Consider the following 17,748-nt stretch of genomic DNA (forward strand, 5'->3'; position numbering starts at 1 on the left):
GGGAGCGCTGTGATCCAGCTTTCCCTAGAGAAGGAATGTTTAGAGTTTTGTCCGAAAGAAAAACGCTTCTGGCGAAACTTCGAGGTTTTCAAAATCCACGGTAGAGAAAATTAGTTTCAGAGATGGAAAAAGCTGCTCCTCGCTCTCAAAGCGGTGCCCGTCTTGGACAAAATGGGTCCTGTTTTCCTATGGAACGGAAGCTTGTAGTTCTCTTTCCTTGGGAGGAAAAGGCCTGGTTTCCTACGAGCAAAGAGGGGCGGAGGGGCGGGGCGCGGTGGCTCGCGCCCGTGATCCCAGAACAATGGGAGGCCGAGGCGGGCGGATAGCCTGAGGTCAGGCGTTCGAGACCAAGGCGAATCCCTGTCTAAATAGGCAAATGAGCCGGGCGTCGTGGCGCGCGCCTGTCATCCCAGCTACTCGGGAGGCTGAGGCAGGAGGATCGCTTGAACCCGGAGACGGAGGTTGCAGCGAGCCGAGTTCCCGCCACCGCACTCCAGCCTGGGCAACACAGCGAGACTCCGTCTCAAAACAAAACAAAGAGGAACCGAGGAGACATTGGCGATAAGGGCACTTTCAGGGCCATCCAAATCTTACGTCTCCCTAAAAATCTGGCTTCAAGCTCTCCTTCCTCCCTTCCTTTTCTGCAGCCACCTCTGTCCTCCTATGTCTCCACCCACTCCTTCACCACCTCTGGTCACCTTCACCTCCGATTTCTCGCATTCGCGTTCATCCGGTTCCACTGCTTCCTCCTAAATTTCCCCAGCAGCTCAGCTCCCTGCAGTTCCTGCAGCTCCGCTTTCTAGGCTGCGTCCTCAACCCTGGACGATGGTGGTCGGAGGGAGACCTCTCACTGGTAAAGATCCCCGTCTTTCCCACTATTCGGTGATTATCAGTTCACTATGGAGCTGTAGGTTGTAGACAGGTATGCCAGCGAAGTTCTCAGGGCAGTTCCTCAAGCTCAGGAACCACTGCATTCCAGTCTAAAACCCTTTAACTCTTTTTTTTTTTAATTATTATTTTATTTTATTTTTTTTAACAGAGTTTTGCTCTTGTTGCCCAGGCTGGAGTATAGTGGTGTGATCTCGGCTCACTACAACTTCCACCTCCCGGGTTTAAGCGATTCTTTTGCCTCAGCCTCCTGAGTAGCTGTGTTTACAGGCACCCGCTACCACGCTTGGCTAATTTTTTTGTTAGTAGAGATGAGGTTTCCCCATGTTGGCCAGGCTTGTCTCGAACTCCTGAGCTCAGGTGATCCATCCACCTTGGCCTCCCAAAGTGCTGTGATTACAAGCGAGAGCCACTGCACCTGGCCCTTTTAACTCTTTATTGGAGGTTGCTTCTGGTTGGCTGTTATAAATGTCGCCCTGCCTCTAAGCACTCATCTCAGTGACTTTCCAGGCACAATTGAACCCCACTCAGTTAAATCTGGTGGAGGTGGGTACAGGAGACAAACGCTGGGAAGGAACCAAGACGTCCATACGTAATTTATTATCATATTCAGAAATATACAGATTTTGCACAGATAAGAAAAATATTAGAATGAAAGTTAAATGTAAAAGAAAAGACACAATGGTTTAGGATTGCCTCCTAAAATTTATGTGGACATATTTGGACACCCCAAAATTTAACAACAGGAGAAAAGTGTTTATTACTTGAGCCTCTGTGATGGTTGAGGTTTGGGCCTCTCTCCGGGAGCACACGGTATAAGTAAGGAGGTTGTAACAGAAGTTTAAGTCACTTCCCAGTTTTTGCTCAGCCTCTGAAATGCGTCCTATGTGGGTTTTTTTTTTAGGTCTCAGGAACGGAACTGCAGTGACCCTGAGACAAAGCCACTGCTGAGTTTCCTGATCGTAATGATCCACTGGAAAGTTTGCAAGCAGTGACTGTCTGTGACAGCAGACACTTAGGTTTTACTTTTTTCTTTTCTTTTTATTTTTTTTTCAGAAGCTGATGTTTATTTTCCATCAACCTTATTTCCACGTTGCCTAAGGGCCTGTGTGAGAACAGCTTACGACCATTCAGTGGTTGCTCCTACCCATTCAGTGGCCGGAGCAGTGTGAGCTGCAGACCAGTCTTCCGTGGCAGGCTGGGCGCTCCAGTCTTCAATAGGGAACTGCTGGATAGGCACAGAGGGCACCTGCGTGCCTTCAGACCAGTCTGCAACCCCAGGCTGAGTGGCAGTGAACTCAGGAGCTGGAGCAGTCCGTTCCCCTGGAATTCCTTCTGGGTCACAGTTGTTTCAGCAGCAGCCTGCTCTTCCTTTTCAGTCTCTTCAGGATTTCTGTAGAAGCTGAGATCAGGCATGACCTCCCATGGGTGTTCACGGGAAACGGTGCCACCCACGTGCAAAGCTTCCTGAGGCAGCATCCGCCACCTCAAACCCATTGAGTGAGCTCCCTTGTTGTTGCATGGGATGGCAAAGTCCACATAGCGGAGAGGAGAATCCGTCACAGAGCGATGGGCGATGGGAGGTAGGTTAACATAAGATTTCTGCATGAGAGGCTGCTGGTCAGCCCAGGCTCAATAAGCACAAGCAGCCGTGGCCTGGAAGGCTGCCTGGATCTGGTTAGTGAAGGTTCCAGGAGTGAAGTGGCCAGCAATTGCAGTGGCTCCCGTGGCAGCTGGAAACTTCCGCACCATCCTCTGGGCAGTATTTCTGGGGGATGTAACACTGACATCAGTGCGGTTTTCTTTCTTTCTTTTTTTTTTAATTTTGTGTTTTTTTATTGCATTTTAGGATTTAGGGTACATGTGAAGAACATGCAAGATAGTTGCATAGGTACACACGTGGCAGTGTGATTTGCTGCCTTCCTCCCCTTCACCTATATCTGGCATTTCTCCCCATGGTATCCCTCCCCAACTCCCCACCCCCCGCTGTCCCTCCCCTATTCCCCCCAACAGACCCCAGTGTGTAGTGCTCCCCTCCCTGCGTCCATGTGTTCTCATTGTTCAACACCCGCCTATGAGTGAGAACATGCGGTGTTTCATTTTCTGTTCTTGTGTCAGTTTGTCAGCATGGTTTTCAATGGCTTCAATGACAGCAATGGCAGGAGCTGCCAGCAGAAGCTTCTCCCAGGTCCTCTTCAGATTTAGGATGTGAATGCCGTCACTTTTCCTTCTGTAGATGTACTGCTCCATTTGGAAGTAAAGATTGGTGCCACCTAAGTGGGTTCTTGCTGCAAGGAGCTTGAGCACATGCTCCTTCATTTGCAGGGTGTCAAGGGCTCCTGATACTGTGAAAGTTTCTCTTTAAGTTACGACGGGAATCCAGCATCACGCGGCATGGACCCCTCTGTGGGTGGCGTGGAGAAGCACACGTAGGTTTCTCATCTGGGACTTGTTTTCTTCTTCCATCTGGGTCTACATTTTCCCAGACAACTTTCTGAGTTCTGCTCTTTTGTACCCTCCTCCTAGCATTTCTAAGTGTGCTGACAGCCAGAAGTTGTGAAAATTCAGGGGCCCTGGTGCCTGAATTTTGTGGGAAATCTGTACCCAGAGAGACAGAAACACACTGGAACTCCAACCTGAAGTCAGGTGAGTTGACGTTGGCCGGGCTTGTCGGTGGGTGAAGCTTCGAGGTCCTAGGGCTTAGCTATTCCCTTTTCCTGGAAAGGGGTGTCCAAAATGTGGATTCCCTCATGGATTACAATGGCCAGAGTTGTACTGCTTCATGGGGATGTTTTGTCTTTCATGGTTTTTGAAAGCTGCCTGAGAGATGTGTTGAGGGCTCCTTGCCAACACTGTGAGGTTATAAACAGCAAGAGGTAAAAGATGCCCTGAGAATCCATGCCTGGCAGAAGGAGAGGTGGTCCGAGCTGTTTCTCACTGATTTGGCAACTCTGCGGGCTAATCAGGAATCAAGGAAATAAGGGTCAATGAGAAAGAAGGTCTATCATTTTGTCTTTGCCTGGAAATAATTCAGTCAGCAGCATGACCACAACATACCTGATGGGGATAGCCATGCAGGGGGCTCTGTGACTTAGCTGGTTAAAACCTCTGTCCTGGGTTTGGGTCTCAGAGAAGACTGAGCTCGTGATTCATCCCTGCTCCCTCTTCTGCTTCTTATGGAACTGGGAGGAGCATGCTCTTAGTTTTTTCAGACAAAGGAAATTTGATGCTGTATTTGGAATTTCAACTTCACATTTAAAACATCCTTATCTAATAAAAAAGGTGGCATGCAAAGGTTTGACAGAGAAAACTGGTATCGATTTTGATACATTCACCAACACTCAATTTGTATGGAAAAGAAAGTGCAGAACAATGATATACCACAGTTTTTTACTGACTTTTTTTTTTTTTGAGACGGAGTTTCACTCTTGTTACCCAGGCTGGAGTGCAATGGCGCGATCTCGGCTCACCGCAACCTCCACCTCCTGGGTTCAGGCAATTCTCCTGCCTCAGCCTCCTGAGTAGCTGGGATTACAGGCACGCGCCACCATGCCCAGCTAATTTTTGTATTTTTAGTAGAGACGGGGTTTCACCATGTTGACCAGGATGGTCTCGATCTCTTGACCTCGTGATCCACCCGCCTCGGCCTCCCCAAGTGCTGGGATTACAGGCGTGAGCCACTGAGCCCTGCCTTTACTGACTTCTTTAACAAGTGTTTCTTTTTAGAAATTCAAGCAACTTGATCTAGTCCTATTCTTCATCCACACACCTTTGGCCACACCTGCCTTTGGAAACTTTGCTGTAGTGATATGTGAAGTGTTATTAATTCATTTAAAGATTCAAGAACAAAAAAGTCCCCGAAGTTCATCAAGGAAATGTGAGGGAGAACTGTGGGGATCGCTCCCGTGTGAGGCCCCTAGGAGATGGGCCTCGCCATACGGTGAGCTTGAGCCCGGACACAGATCCCCGGTTGGGGGAGTCGAGCTGAGGGAAAGCAGGAACCGAGAGAGGGACTATGCTATTCTAAATAATTAACAGACATTACTTTATGGATATGAGGACCTGGGAGGCATTGTGTCCATTTTTGGTTCCTTATGGTTTATTGCTTCATTGTGTTCATTTTTGGATCCTTGCTACATTAGTTGTAATTATTAACTTCAGTATTTACAATTGTTAAGTATTTACTGGGCGTAACTTACTTACTGGGCATAACTTACTGGGCGTAACTTACCTTGTGACTTAAGTATTTACAATTGTTAAGTATTTACTGGGTGTAACTTACTTACTGGGCGTAACTTACTTATCTCGTGCTCTTCCTTTTACTAGCTCCCCAGAATTGTTTTCTGTTTCTTTTGTTATTTAAGAAATGCTTTGACCTGATGTAAACAACATTAAGTAGAAAGTATATAATGGAACCTACTGCACAAATAAAATTGCTGCTTGGGCATAGCTCATCCAGTCCTCCAGACCCCGCTCTTTTCTTTCTCCCTTTTTTCCGCGCATGCTCTATTCCAGGTTTGGGACCCTCTCGCTGGACGAGATTCCTGGGCTCGCTTTCAGTTCACAACAGAAATGTAGAAGGTAAGGAATTTAAATCTGCTATTTGGTGATGCTTCTGAGATTTTTACTTCAGCTGGATGTTTTGACTTGGGGAATAGTGGGGAGTTATTTGGTGTCTTCTGTCATATTTTGTGTATGTTTCCTATGAAACTCTATGTAATATGCAACTGCTGCCCAAACCCAAGTCCTAGCTTTTTTTTTTTTGAGACGGAGTTTAGCTGTTGTTACCCAGGCTGGAGTGCAATGGCGAGATCTCGGCTCACCGCAGCCTCCCCCTCCTGGGTTCAGGCAATTCTCCGGCCTCAGCCTCCCGAGTAGCTGGGACTACAGGCACTCGCCACCGTGCCCAGCTAATTTTTTATATTCTTAGTAGAGACGGGCTTCCACCATGTTGACCAGGATTGTCTTGATCTCTTGACCTCGTGATCCACTCGCCTCGGCCTCCCAAAGTGCTGGGATTACAGGCTTGAGCCGCCGCGCCCGGCTGACCTAACTTTTTTTTTTTTTTTTTTTTTTTTGAGAAGTAGTCTGTCATCCAGGCTGGAGTGCAGTGGTCCATATCTGCTCATCGAAACCTCTGCCGTGGAGGTTCAAGCGTTCCCCCTGCCTCAGGCGCCCGAGCAGCTGGGACTACAGGCGCCCGCTACCACGGCCAGGTAATTTTTGTGTTTTTTGTAGAGACGAGGGTTCACCATGTTGGCCGGGCTGGTCTTGAACTCCTGACCTCTGGTGATCCCACCTCGGCCTCCCAAAGTGCTGGGATTACAGGCGTGATCCACCGCACCTGGCCCAAAGCTGATTTTTAAAAGCCATTGGTAGATGGCTTGCTGTAAGCTATTCCAGCGATGGAGAGCTAGCGGCCTTCAGTCCTTCAAATTATATTTTAAGCGTTCGCGAGGCAAAGCGCTGAGTGCCGCCTTACATTTAGACAACCTTCACCCACTCATTCGCCTAAAAAAAAATGGGACCTAACGCCCAGCCCGTCGGTTGCTCACAATTCAGTTCCCGCGGCAGAGGCGGCGACTGGAGGAGCCGGGAGGAGACGGTAAGGCAACCCGTGGGAAGACTGTCTGCTCCTCGGCTTTACGACCGAACTCTCATAAAACAGACGCAAGAAAATTTTCTCTGAGCTGCCCGTTTTTTTTTTTTCCATTCTTTTTCAGTCTCGCTCCAAACGGTCTGTAATGCGACTGCAGGGTTCGTGCTTCCTGCCGAGGAGCTCCTGATGGAAAATTTATCTATTTATGATTTTTTTTAACGCCGGCTACAAGTAGGTGTCTATCTACATAAGGTTAGAAATGATCATACCATGACCCATACACAGCTTCTATGTAAGTCTAGAAAGTTTAATCAATATAATTTAAAAGATATTTGCATCTGGGAAAAATATACAGAAAAACTCCTTCTGGAGTGACCTGTGCCTCCGTTTCACTGCTTGTTTCATTGACGTTAGCAATATATTCTCACAGTAAGTTTTATAAAAAGCCACAGGTGAGTGACGGAATAAATAGTATAATATCAAAAACAACAAATCGGACACTCTTCTCTTTTTATAGGAGTAGGGAAACGTGACAAAATACATCCGCAGAATGAGAAAGAAGATTGAAGAAAACAAACAACTGGAGGAGCCGGGGGTCGAACCCGGGGCCTCGTACATGCGAAGCACGCGCTCTACCACTGAGCTACACCCCCAGACCGTAGTAGACATGATCCTCTTGGCGCATGTATAAAATATCATTTTGTTGGTTTCTTTTTCCGTTGGTTGGAGAAAGATCTCTGGGTTAAATTCCACTACTTTTGTGCACTCACTGAGCTGGATACCGTTTGGCCGCTTGCCTGAGACACTAAGACGAGAGCCCAGATGGCGTCGTTTCTCATCCTCGGCGCTTCCCATTCCTGTTAGCCTGCTCCCAGCTCCATTCACACGCAAACTGTGTGCAAGGCACTTTCCTCCATCGGGAAAAAGCACAGACTTCCAACACTGAGGACTGCTCAGTCGTGGAAAAGGATCCCTGGTTTCAGCGTAGACCTTGAGTCCAGAGCTCTTCCAGCTGAACAGTGTCTGCCACACGCTCTTTCTCCTGCAGGACTGAGTCGGATGAGGCGCCCCTCAGTCCCGAGACGGCCTTCGGAGAGTTGAACCCCCACTGATTTGTGGGACGCTCCGACAACATCCATTTCCAGCTGACTCTCATTCCTCGTTAACCCGTCACGAGCTCTGAGATTGTCCTCAGTTTTGGTTCCGCGCCTCCTTCTCCAACCCTCCCTTGAGTTCTACATTCACGAACGATTTTTAAAAAGCTTCAAAACTTTATTAATCAGTTGACGTTTTTTCAGACCAGAGGAACAGACAGGGCAACAGCAAAGGCAGAACAGCCAAGCAAGGATGGGCGACCGAGCAAGGCCATCCCGACGGGAAAGCCTGCTGGACACCGAGATGCTTGGAAGAGGAAAGCGGGAGAGCCCTGGGAATGTTCACAGCGCCATCGACGAACGAAAAAAATGCGAGGAAGTCCTGGATCGCGCGGAGCTGATAGGATTGGATTGACCGGCAGGGGAAGGGCACAATTAATAGCTGTTCTGTCCCTGGGATGTTTTCATCACTTCCATAATGAGTCCGGGAAAAAAAAGTGGTGTGTATCATAGATAGACACCGTTCTAGGAACCCTGGACAGCTGTTAGTGGGTACAGAAGCTCTGCATTTGGGAGACCGCATCAAGGAAGGAGGAGAGAGAAAAATCCTCTCCGTCACTTGAATTTATCTGAAAGTCAACTGTTCTCCATTACAAGGAATGAACATTATTTTGTCTTCAAAATTAAAGCAGGTTGGTGATGGGATTTCCCTTTTTTCTTTTTTCAAGCTCCTTCACGAGATACAAGAGACTTTATTCAAATTCATGTGTTCTATTCTAGATGGGTGATAACGGCTTACTTATAGTCTGTGTCCAAGGCATTCGATTTGTTATCCAAAGTGTTTTTCCTGGGATGGCTGGAAAAGCAGAGTAGTTTTCCTCGCTGCTAATGTCTTTAGAATAACACCCAAATAATTCCCACTGCTAGTATCTTTAGGATTAGATATTATGGCAAAAAAGAAATGGTCTATGGTTTTCTTCTTTTCCTTCTTCGTTTTCTTCGTTTCTCTTCCTTCTTGTACAAAATATCGTAGAAAGAAAGAATAGGTGAAAAGCTGGCTAGTGTTATTACATTTGTGATGTTGAATAAGCATTTTTTTCTTTCATTTATTCTTTCTGCTATCACAGAAATCATACTTAATTTCCATGTGAGAAGGTTGAAAAAAAAAGGAACTGAAGGAATAAAGTAGGAGAAAGGACTCGGCATTGTGTTACTGAAGGTATGTGTGGTATAAAAGTACTTGGGGAAATCAGATAAACAAAACCAGGAAGTGCTGGGTGGACCCAGGACCTCATACATGCAAAGCATTTTCTGCCACTGAGCTACATGCCCAAACGATGAATCAGGATTTTTACATTTTTGATGAGGTTCAAATTATTGCATTTTATGCTTTTGTTGTCATATACACAAAATCTTTGCCTAATCTAGGGACACAAAAACGTTTTCTTTTGGAAGTTGTATACTTTTATGTTTTACACTTCGACCTATGATCCAGTTTTAGTAGATGCTTTAGGCTTTAGTGTATGCATTTAAAGATCACACTGTGACTTCAAGTGATATTCTATTACCTCGTGTATAGATAAGGTAGATAAGGACTTTAGGACACTGTATTTTCATTTCTCCTCTCTGGGAGTTTGTGCTAATGCTGACAATATTTAACCTCTCCATACATTATAACTCCACAATATATTGTTATTATTTGTATTCTAAACAATTATTTTTAAACAGATTTAAATAATAGCAAAAAAATTCTTATATTTACTACATCATTACCATTCCCTGTGCTCTTCATTTCTTTGGGTAGATTCATTTGTTTGAGGGGGTGTCATTGAGACACATGGTAGAGATCAGTATCGTGGAGAAATGTAATACTGGTGTAGGGGAGAGAAATATAAATCTAAAAGAACTCCGGAGTTTTCTAATTTACTCCAGAAAATTAAAAAGAAATCTTCAATTGTATGAATGGGAAATATTTTTCAAAAAGGCATATTCCCTGAACTTTTTCCATTTGTAGAAAAAAAAAATACATTAGGCTATATAGACTTTTATATCCAGTGCAATTCCTTGACCAATTTGACTGTAGGGACTATTAAAAGTTTACATAAAAATAAGAAAAGAATTTTCTGAAGACGAAAGGGAACTAAACTTCTAAGACTTCAGTTAGTATACTGTTATTACAATCCTGATCATTTTTTCCCTCTCATCATTCCTATTCAACTAATAATTTTTATAGCAAAAAAAAATTTTTTTTTCTTTAGACATCTGATGCCCTGATGTTTGAAGTAAAAAGTTTTTCATCAGTTGTCTACCCTTTTCAGGTTGGACTGGGAATGTACTAGGAACAGAAGCGCTGTCATTCTGTCTGCAAGTCCGTAACCTTTCTCTTGGTATAGCGATTAAATGAGATTCGGTTTAGTGATTTCAGAAATCGTGGGGTTTATCTCAGTGGATTTTCTCCCGCCAACCATTATGTGTTGAAAATTAGAAATACTGACACTGATATATCAAGATGTATCTCCAAGAGGGCTTGGCCATCACGAGAGTGTTGCTTGGTGGTAGAATGAATAGTTAAAACATGTGCCCTCTCGGCTTCGTTTCCTGAAAACTTCGCTGTTCTGTAGCTACCTACCCCTTCCTTTCTCACACGCTTTACTCACATACATGATCCAAAGGACTCCTTAGTGCTATTCCATTTGTACGCTGTGAAGTTTGGCACCACCCAGGGCACAAGACTATGGCAACGACTGGATGGAAGAGGATAAAATAAAGGGCTTATAGCTCACTCAAAATCGTCACCAGGAGACAGAAACCTGACCCCACATTCACAGAAATTAACCTTGGGTTTCAATTATTCGCATCCTTAAAGATTATCAAAGACAAAAAGAAGAGAAAAACAAAGAATGCCACCAAATTTTATTATATATATATATATTTATTTTTTAAAATTTTCTTAGCTGTATCTGGCTCAACCAACAGGATGTGGAAGAGCAGAACTTTTTTTTTTTTTTTTTAATTCCTGTCTCTTCTCTTCTGTCTCCCTCTGCCACCTATCCATCCCATACTACCAGGACCTGGATTCAGCCATAATACATAGGAGACAGTAAGTTCCAAGTGTTTCTTAGTGAGTAAACACATTGTATAATAACAATAATTAAGAAACCTGAAAGCTAATCAGTTGGAAACAACTGAAGTATTGAAAGAGAATTTCAATAAAGTTTTGGTTTGCAGTAAGCTGAGATGGCTCAGTTGAGAGAGCATTGAACTCAGGACTTCGAGGTCCCTGGTTCAGTTATGGGTTTTGGCAACGTTTCCTTTCCAGAGACTCTACCAGGGATCTACCTTTGCAGTCTTAAAATTTCATCTTTTATTTACGTTTAGTAATTGATATTTGGGTTAGCAACAGAGCATGGCACAAGGGCAAAGGAATTTCATGTCTGACTTCCTTTGCTTCTCCATATATTATAAAGCAATCGCTATGCCACATGAATTTTAATGTGTGAAATAAAGATGGACTATAAAATTCATTTTAATACATACAAATTTATTTTAATTAGAGTGACATTAGATATAAAATGAAAAATACCATGACAGGCCGAAGAGAGTGACTGAAAGGAAAAAACTTCGTATTTGAGCACCTTTGAAGGCACTTGCCCCTGCTTTTTGAATAAGGGACACTGTCATCAATACTAAGTCGACATTCATAGTATGTATATAGTATCTATAATCGGCATTCATAATTACAGATTAATTCATAATTGACATTTTACAAATTTGGAGAATTGAAGATATTCAAACTCTTCACACACCTATAGTTGAATTATAATCCCAAGAGCACGGTACTGCATTAAAATCCACGCCTACAGTATTTGGTCCCTCTCTAAACTTCAACTTGCTGTTCTTAACTGTATGTAAAATTGGAATACTTGAAACAACACTGCACTGAAAATCCCAATAGAAGACACGGTCGTATTTTAAAAGAAACAAAAAAAAATGGGCAGTCTCCTACAATTACCGTCCTGGTCTTTGGTATTTGTATGTAGTCCTATGCTGGGTGGATATACAGTTTCAGTTTGTTTCCAAAGCCTTTGGATGCTAGTACCTATTATATCCAAAATCAGGGGTGGAGGGTCCCTGATGTAGAAAGAAATTGCAGACAACTCCTGTTTGAGAGGGTAGGCAGAAATACCCACCCACCTTACTAGTCAAGGCCCCGCTGGGATTTGAACCCAGGATCTCCTGTTTACTAGACAGGCGCTTTAACCAACTAAGCCACGGAGCCCCTGAAAATTGTTCTGGGTTTCCTTCAATCAGAGCATTGGTATTTCTGGTAGAGTTCAGATTTTCCTTCTAGTAAAAAAAAAAGAAAGAAAGAAAGAAAGAAAAAGCTGTTCATTTCTTGGATTTTTACGTGGTCTCTGATTCCAGTCACAGCCGCTCAGACAGTGACTAACTCACAGCTTTGATGGAAGCACTGACGGTCTTTGACGATCTTTGTCTCTTGCTCCTCATAACCTCTGTGTTTGGCTTGGAGCCTCGATGCGGCCTCGTGGGAACTCAAGCCGAGGGAAAAATTCAAGCAACATCAAAGGGGAAGGGACTGTGAGTAGATATTTTTATTTCAGGCTCATTTAACGCTTTCTAAGGCATTTGACTTAATGTTTAGCTTGCGCTTCTGTGACAGAAGGGAAGCGCCACCAGTTTTTTCGCTTTAAAAGTCAACCCCTGGAAGCGAGCTCCAGCGGTTCCTACGATTCGCGCAAGTCTGAAAAAGGAAAATGAGTGAAGAAGGAGCTCACCCCTCAGCGACTTTTCCCAGGGAACACGACAGCTCTTGATCTAGTCCCGCAAAGAGATGGAAGACAGGCGGGAGGAAAGCAGCTTTAGCTTTGTATCTTCTTTCTGGGAACTTTCTCTGCAGGAGGAGAACGCAAAGGAGATTCGCAGATTAGGACGACAGCTCTGTTGGCGGGTCATGTATGTGTGCCCACCTGTGTGATGGATCCATGCGGCTCAGTAGAGAAGCATCAAAATGCTATTCGAGTCTCTGTCAGCCGTTTTAGCTCGAAGAGGGAAACCGAAATCCTGCCGGCCCTTCAGGTTCTTTTGGATATTTGCAGTGGGACCCTCTACCCTAGATTGGTAAACGATTGCCTGAGAGCTAAGAAGTAATGTTTGCATTGAAAATCCTAATGTATAGAGACATGGAATGCTCCACGAATTTGTGCGACCAGGGACGTTTCTATGTCTTTCCGAATTTCTGTATCATCCCAATGTTAGTATGGAGGCTGCCGAAGCGAGCGCGGAGTTTTACATTTCAAAAGATTGAAGAAACGAATAATAGCGTTTCTTGCATGTGACATTTGTAAGAAATGCACAATTCACTGTCCGTATGTGAAGTGTTGCTTTAACACGGCCGCCTCGTGTGCGCCGCGTCTCCCGCTGCTTCTCCCCGGCTCTGCTGCTGCGCGCCGCGGGGGCACAGTGACTGCTCACTGCGTCTGCGACCGTAACATTGTCTTTCTTTACTGTCAGTGCATTCATCTCAGAACAACCAAAGGGGACTTCCAACTGTCCACTCTGATGGTTTAATTATGACCCTAAGAACTGTAAGGTCATTTCACAAGGAAGCGACAGTGTTCGCGTGAAGCATGTGAAACAACACACCCTTACCCCGCTGCGCATCACAGCTGAGAGCAGCTGGTCTTTGGCTAAAGGATCAATGCTCTCCCACTCAGCCATTCCACCTGCCGCAGGTCACGGTGTTCTTCCATGTCTCTCTGAATACGTCAATGGTTTTCAGCATTCTTAGTTTCAGATTTCTTTTTTTTTTTTTTTTTTTTTACAACTTAAACAAACTTTATTTACTTGATTGACAGCTTATTGTACATGAAATGTTCTATGTGGTTGATCTTAGCTGCATTCATACTGACTTCAGGGAGTCTGGTTTTCTATGCTCAAGGTTGTTCAATTGCTGCTATTACCGTTGTTTTGTTTTCTTTCAGGATCGAGGTGGGTACCTTCATATAGTAACTTATTTTTCATTCCTTGTCTGGTAATTCTTTGCTGGATTTTTTGCTTTGCATAATTATACCTACAATGAAACCAGCATCCCAAAGTCACCAAGATAAATCCTCCTACTCCAACATCACATGATCTTCTAATTCTACTAGTTAACAAAAAATGTCCAAAGCCAGCCACAACAGATCCTAATGAACCATATAGTATTGAATCCCGGGCACAGGGAATATTTTCAACGTCTAAAATTCCTAGGAGTTTAAAGGGCTTCCGCTTCGCGGGCTCGTCGGGCTCCGGCACGGCGGCCATGGGGACGACTCCCAGATTTCTTAAATGTTGCTAATTGTCCCATGTATTTCCCGATCCAGAAAGACTTGGAGTCTATCGTCTTCCACATACGTTGGTTATTCAAATGCCAATTCCTGGCAGTATGGGGTGAATAGACGCCGGGGGGAGACAGAAGAGAAGCTGTGGAGAGTTCACGGAAAGCATTTCTGCTCCTCCGCATTGTCGGCTAAGCCAGAAACAGCTCAGACAATTAAAAAAGAAAAATTCATGGAGTTTTAAAATATTTTTCTTTTCACTTTCATCTTTCATAGAACCCAATGACACCATAACTTTGCTAAAAGAATGCGAGGTGTGAATATTACGACAAAGCAATCACAAAATTCCCAACTTACATGAATGCAACTGAGAGAAAAATTAGAAAATTAAAAATGGCATTTCTCGTTTACAGCACAATTTCTTCACAAAAGTTTTTTAAAATAAACATGAGTCTGCAACCAAGTAAGTTTCTGACCGACTCTGTTAGCCAGGGGAGTGAACCATTTACCGGGGTGCGGTAATGAAATAGTGTTTCGTTTTAGTCACCAAAGAGATGTGTCCGGAGAAAATGAGCTGCTCTATTAGCGCTTCAGGGGAACAGGTGATGGGAGACTTCGGGACACTGGGAACAGCATCCATACTTAATTAACAATCCAAGGCAAGTGATTTACTCTTGATGAGTTCACAGATGTTACCAATATTACTCAGTTGTTCCTTTAAGAAGTCAAAGTCAGTTTAACACGAGTAAGGAAGTAACCTGCATCAACAGCTTACATGTGACAACTACAGGTAAGAACTTTTTTTTCTGAGAAGTATTTCTTAGAAGTACAGTATTTTCTAAGAAGTTGAAAAAACAATAGTTCTTTACAACCTGAAGTGAAATCTGCTAAGATGTGGTATAACTAGTGATCGTAAAATTATGAGAAGGGCAGAAAGAGGCTTAGTGGAGCAAGTTTAAAAACTTGGAATAAATGTAAGCTTTTTGCGGGAAATATTTGATGGTATCATATGTTGTTGCACAGTGATGTCAACAGCGGACTTAGCCTGGTCTGCTGGAGCAGCCATTGTCACTTTTACTAATTTTGGACAGAAATTAGGAGCTGAAGGTCCTGACAAGATTACACAGCAGTTTAATAACTTAGCGCAGATAAATTGTGTGTGTGTTTTTTTTTTTAAACTTGGGGCTGAGATGGAATTTTTTTTTGAAGTGGAAGAACTGCCCTCAGTTACTGTAATCAAACACTGAATGGCTCTGGAAGTTAGCTTTTGTTTCAGAGTGGATAGTGCTTTTCAACAAATTCAGCCAAAATTACAAGGCAAAACGGTTTATATATAAAATTTGTACTGCCGTGAAGTCACTTTGATGACAGCGAACATTGCTAGAATCATGGTGATATCAGCTGCCCTGTGCACTCCCTGTGCTATACAAAGTTAAAAGAAGGAAATCTCCAGTCCCACGGAAATTTTCCCCAGCTATATTTTCTGAACTCAAACTACAGTACTGGCAGTGCGTTAAAAGGTTAATGCAAATGTAAAAGCAATTTTCATATTTCAAAATCCACTTAACATGCATTGAGGAGCTTCACGCTAAGCGTCACTTTGAAGTGGCTCATCTGCAATGCAATGACACACTGCAGCAAACACAGACATGAACCTACAAGAATCCGCAAATGTCTTCCATGCAATGAATATGCCCAAATCACATACACAAATAATATTAATCTGTGAAGGTTAATATTAGCCATTGGTGTCTCTCATCTTTATGAAAAGGTATTTTCAAAGACGAAATAAATAAAATTGCACTACAGATCATTAACAGGTGAGCATTAGCAAATGATTTTGATGACAGGGAACACTAACTTTGAGCCCCCATCTGTAATAATAATTATTATCATGATGACAATTATTATCATTAATAATTATACTCAATTAGTATTGTTTTTTGAATTTCATGAATAAATATGAGTGGATTTTTTTCTCCCTTGTTCTATAAATACATACATAATATCCTAATATCCTTGATTTTGCCATTTGACTTGCAAATCCTAAAATATTTACTACTTGGCCATTTTCAGAAAAAGGTCTTTCTCAGGCTTACTTAATAAGGACACTAATCCCATTTGTGAAGACACCACCTTTACCACCTACTCACCTTCCAAAGGCCCTAAAGCCTAATCTAATGACATTGGTGATTAGGGTTCAACATGTAGAGTTTTGGTAATGGGAGCACTCACAAATATTCAGACTACAGTAGGAGTACATTTAAAAACCTGGGAAACAATTTTGCACAAGCTTACTGTGACAAAGAGTCCCTAAGTTGATCTCCAGTAATTCCTGTTTCCTAGTGTTCATGCATCTGTGTACTACTCTCCCCTTGAGTGTTAATGGGACTTGTAACTTCCTTTTTTTTTTTTTTTTGGCCTGGGCTGCAGTGCAGTGGTGCAATCTCTGCTCACTGCAACCTCCGCCTCCCAGGTTCAAGCAATTTTCCTGCCTCAGCCTTCCAAGTACCTAGGATTACAGGTGCACGCCACTACACCCAGCTAATTTTTTGTATTTTTAGTAGAGATGGGATTTCACCATGTTGGCCAGGCTGGTCTTGAACTCCTGACCTCGTGATTCACCCGCCTCAGCCTTCCAAAGTGCTGGGATTACAGGCATGAAACCTAACCTATATATTTCTAATGCTTTCCTTTGCCTTATGAGCCAGTGTGCTAGCAGTCACTCCTAGCCCAAACTTAGGTACCCAAGCTCGAAACTGCCAGCAGATCCCACTTCTCATTCAAAGAGGTCCCACCACAGCCACAGTGGAGTCAGGGAGTGGCTTTCCTTCTGTTTTCTCTGAAGCCACCAATATCAGTGACCGCTTTGTCAAAAACAAAAATTAAATTGTATGCAAGCTTTCCAATGTGCAGTTTGTCTACCTAATTTATTGATCTATTAGAAGTTTTAACAGTTTAATCCTCCACCAAAAAATTAACCGAATTACCTAAGAGTTGAGTGACTGAAGAGGTAGCCAAGATCAGAGTACCCCTAATTTTCTCTGAGGGTGGAAAGAATGGTTGTGGTATCTGTTGTGGAATTTGGAGGCTTCCAAAGTTTAAACTGGGAGCCCAGTGGCCAAAATAGATCAATCAGAACTTGGATTATAGACCTAAAACCCCATGTACTTTGGCTAGAGTGGGACCCCAATAAGTCCATTGTGAGTTGATTTACAGAAAAGTCTACCTTTCAAGGTTGTCTAAAAGATTGGTGGGCTGAAAGACGTAAGAAGCCACAAACTCTTGAAATAGGGCAAGTGTGTAGTACTGTCTCTCTCCCCGCTTTCTTGACTTGTTCCCTGGTTTCATTATTTGAATGGGCAGGAAGCCTTGGGGACAGCTCCTTCTTCTGCAGCACACACCAGGCACTGATCATCCACTTCGAAGGCTTCCAAAGTACAACAGACAACAGCTGAGGAAACAAAAATTCATCTCATGTTTTTAGTATAGATGAGCTTTCATTTAATTGACATTACCTGAACATCTTGTGTTCTTCATTTTGGGGGCTGTATATTGCTTCCCTCTCTATACTAGAGGAATTGGGAATGGGCATTTCCACGTGTTTTTGGTTTGTTTTATGCCCTTTTTGTTTTTTTTTGAAACAGAGTCTCGCTCTGTCTACCAGGCTGGAGTGCAGTGATGCGGTCTCAGCTCACTGCAACCTCTCCCTCCCAGGTTCAAGTGATTCTCTGCCTCAGCCTCATGATTAGCTGAGGTTACAGGTGTGCACTATCATGCCCAGCTAATTTTTGTGTTTTTAGTAGATACGGGGTTTCACTATGTTAGC

At 43.5% G+C, this 17,748-nt stretch overlaps 1 long non-coding RNA gene, 2 other non-coding genes and 2 pseudogenes across 5 annotated transcripts; 1 reads left to right on the top strand and 4 right to left on the bottom strand.

Moving 5' to 3' along the window:
• Positions 1 to 1,983: 1,983 nt before the first annotated feature.
• LOC144582288 (small ribosomal subunit protein uS2 pseudogene) lies at positions 1,984 to 3,962 on the bottom strand (annotated as a pseudogene).
• A 1,344-nt stretch (positions 3,963 to 5,306) lies between these two features.
• Positions 5,307 to 14,382, top strand: LOC144581984 (uncharacterized). Of its 3 annotated transcripts, none has more exons than XR_013533564.1 (5): positions 5,307 to 5,469; positions 6,612 to 6,718; positions 7,005 to 8,273; positions 8,709 to 8,800; positions 14,196 to 14,382. It is a non-coding gene; the product is annotated as an uncharacterized LOC144581984 (long non-coding RNA). The 3 variants fall into 3 exon arrangements; XR_013533565.1 differs by lacking the exon at positions 14,196 to 14,382 and adding an exon at positions 9,900 to 11,996; XR_013533563.1 differs by lacking the exon at positions 14,196 to 14,382 and having other exon boundaries at positions 8,709 to 9,882.
• On the bottom strand, positions 7,069 to 7,140 carry TRNAA-CGC (transfer RNA alanine (anticodon CGC)). The gene has a single exon. It is a non-coding gene; the product is annotated as a tRNA-Ala (tRNA).
• On the bottom strand, positions 11,787 to 11,860 carry TRNAT-AGU (transfer RNA threonine (anticodon AGU)). Its single transcript has one exon. It is a non-coding gene; the product is annotated as a tRNA-Thr (tRNA).
• Positions 13,570 to 13,918, bottom strand: LOC128931690 (cytochrome c oxidase assembly protein COX20, mitochondrial pseudogene; annotated as a pseudogene).
• Positions 14,383 to 17,748: the final 3,366 nt, after the last annotated feature.

This window comes from Callithrix jacchus, chromosome 4 (genome assembly GCF_049354715.1).
Source record: "Callithrix jacchus isolate 240 chromosome 4, calJac240_pri, whole genome shotgun sequence".
NCBI classification, from domain to species: Eukaryota; Metazoa; Chordata; class Mammalia; order Primates; family Cebidae; genus Callithrix; species Callithrix jacchus.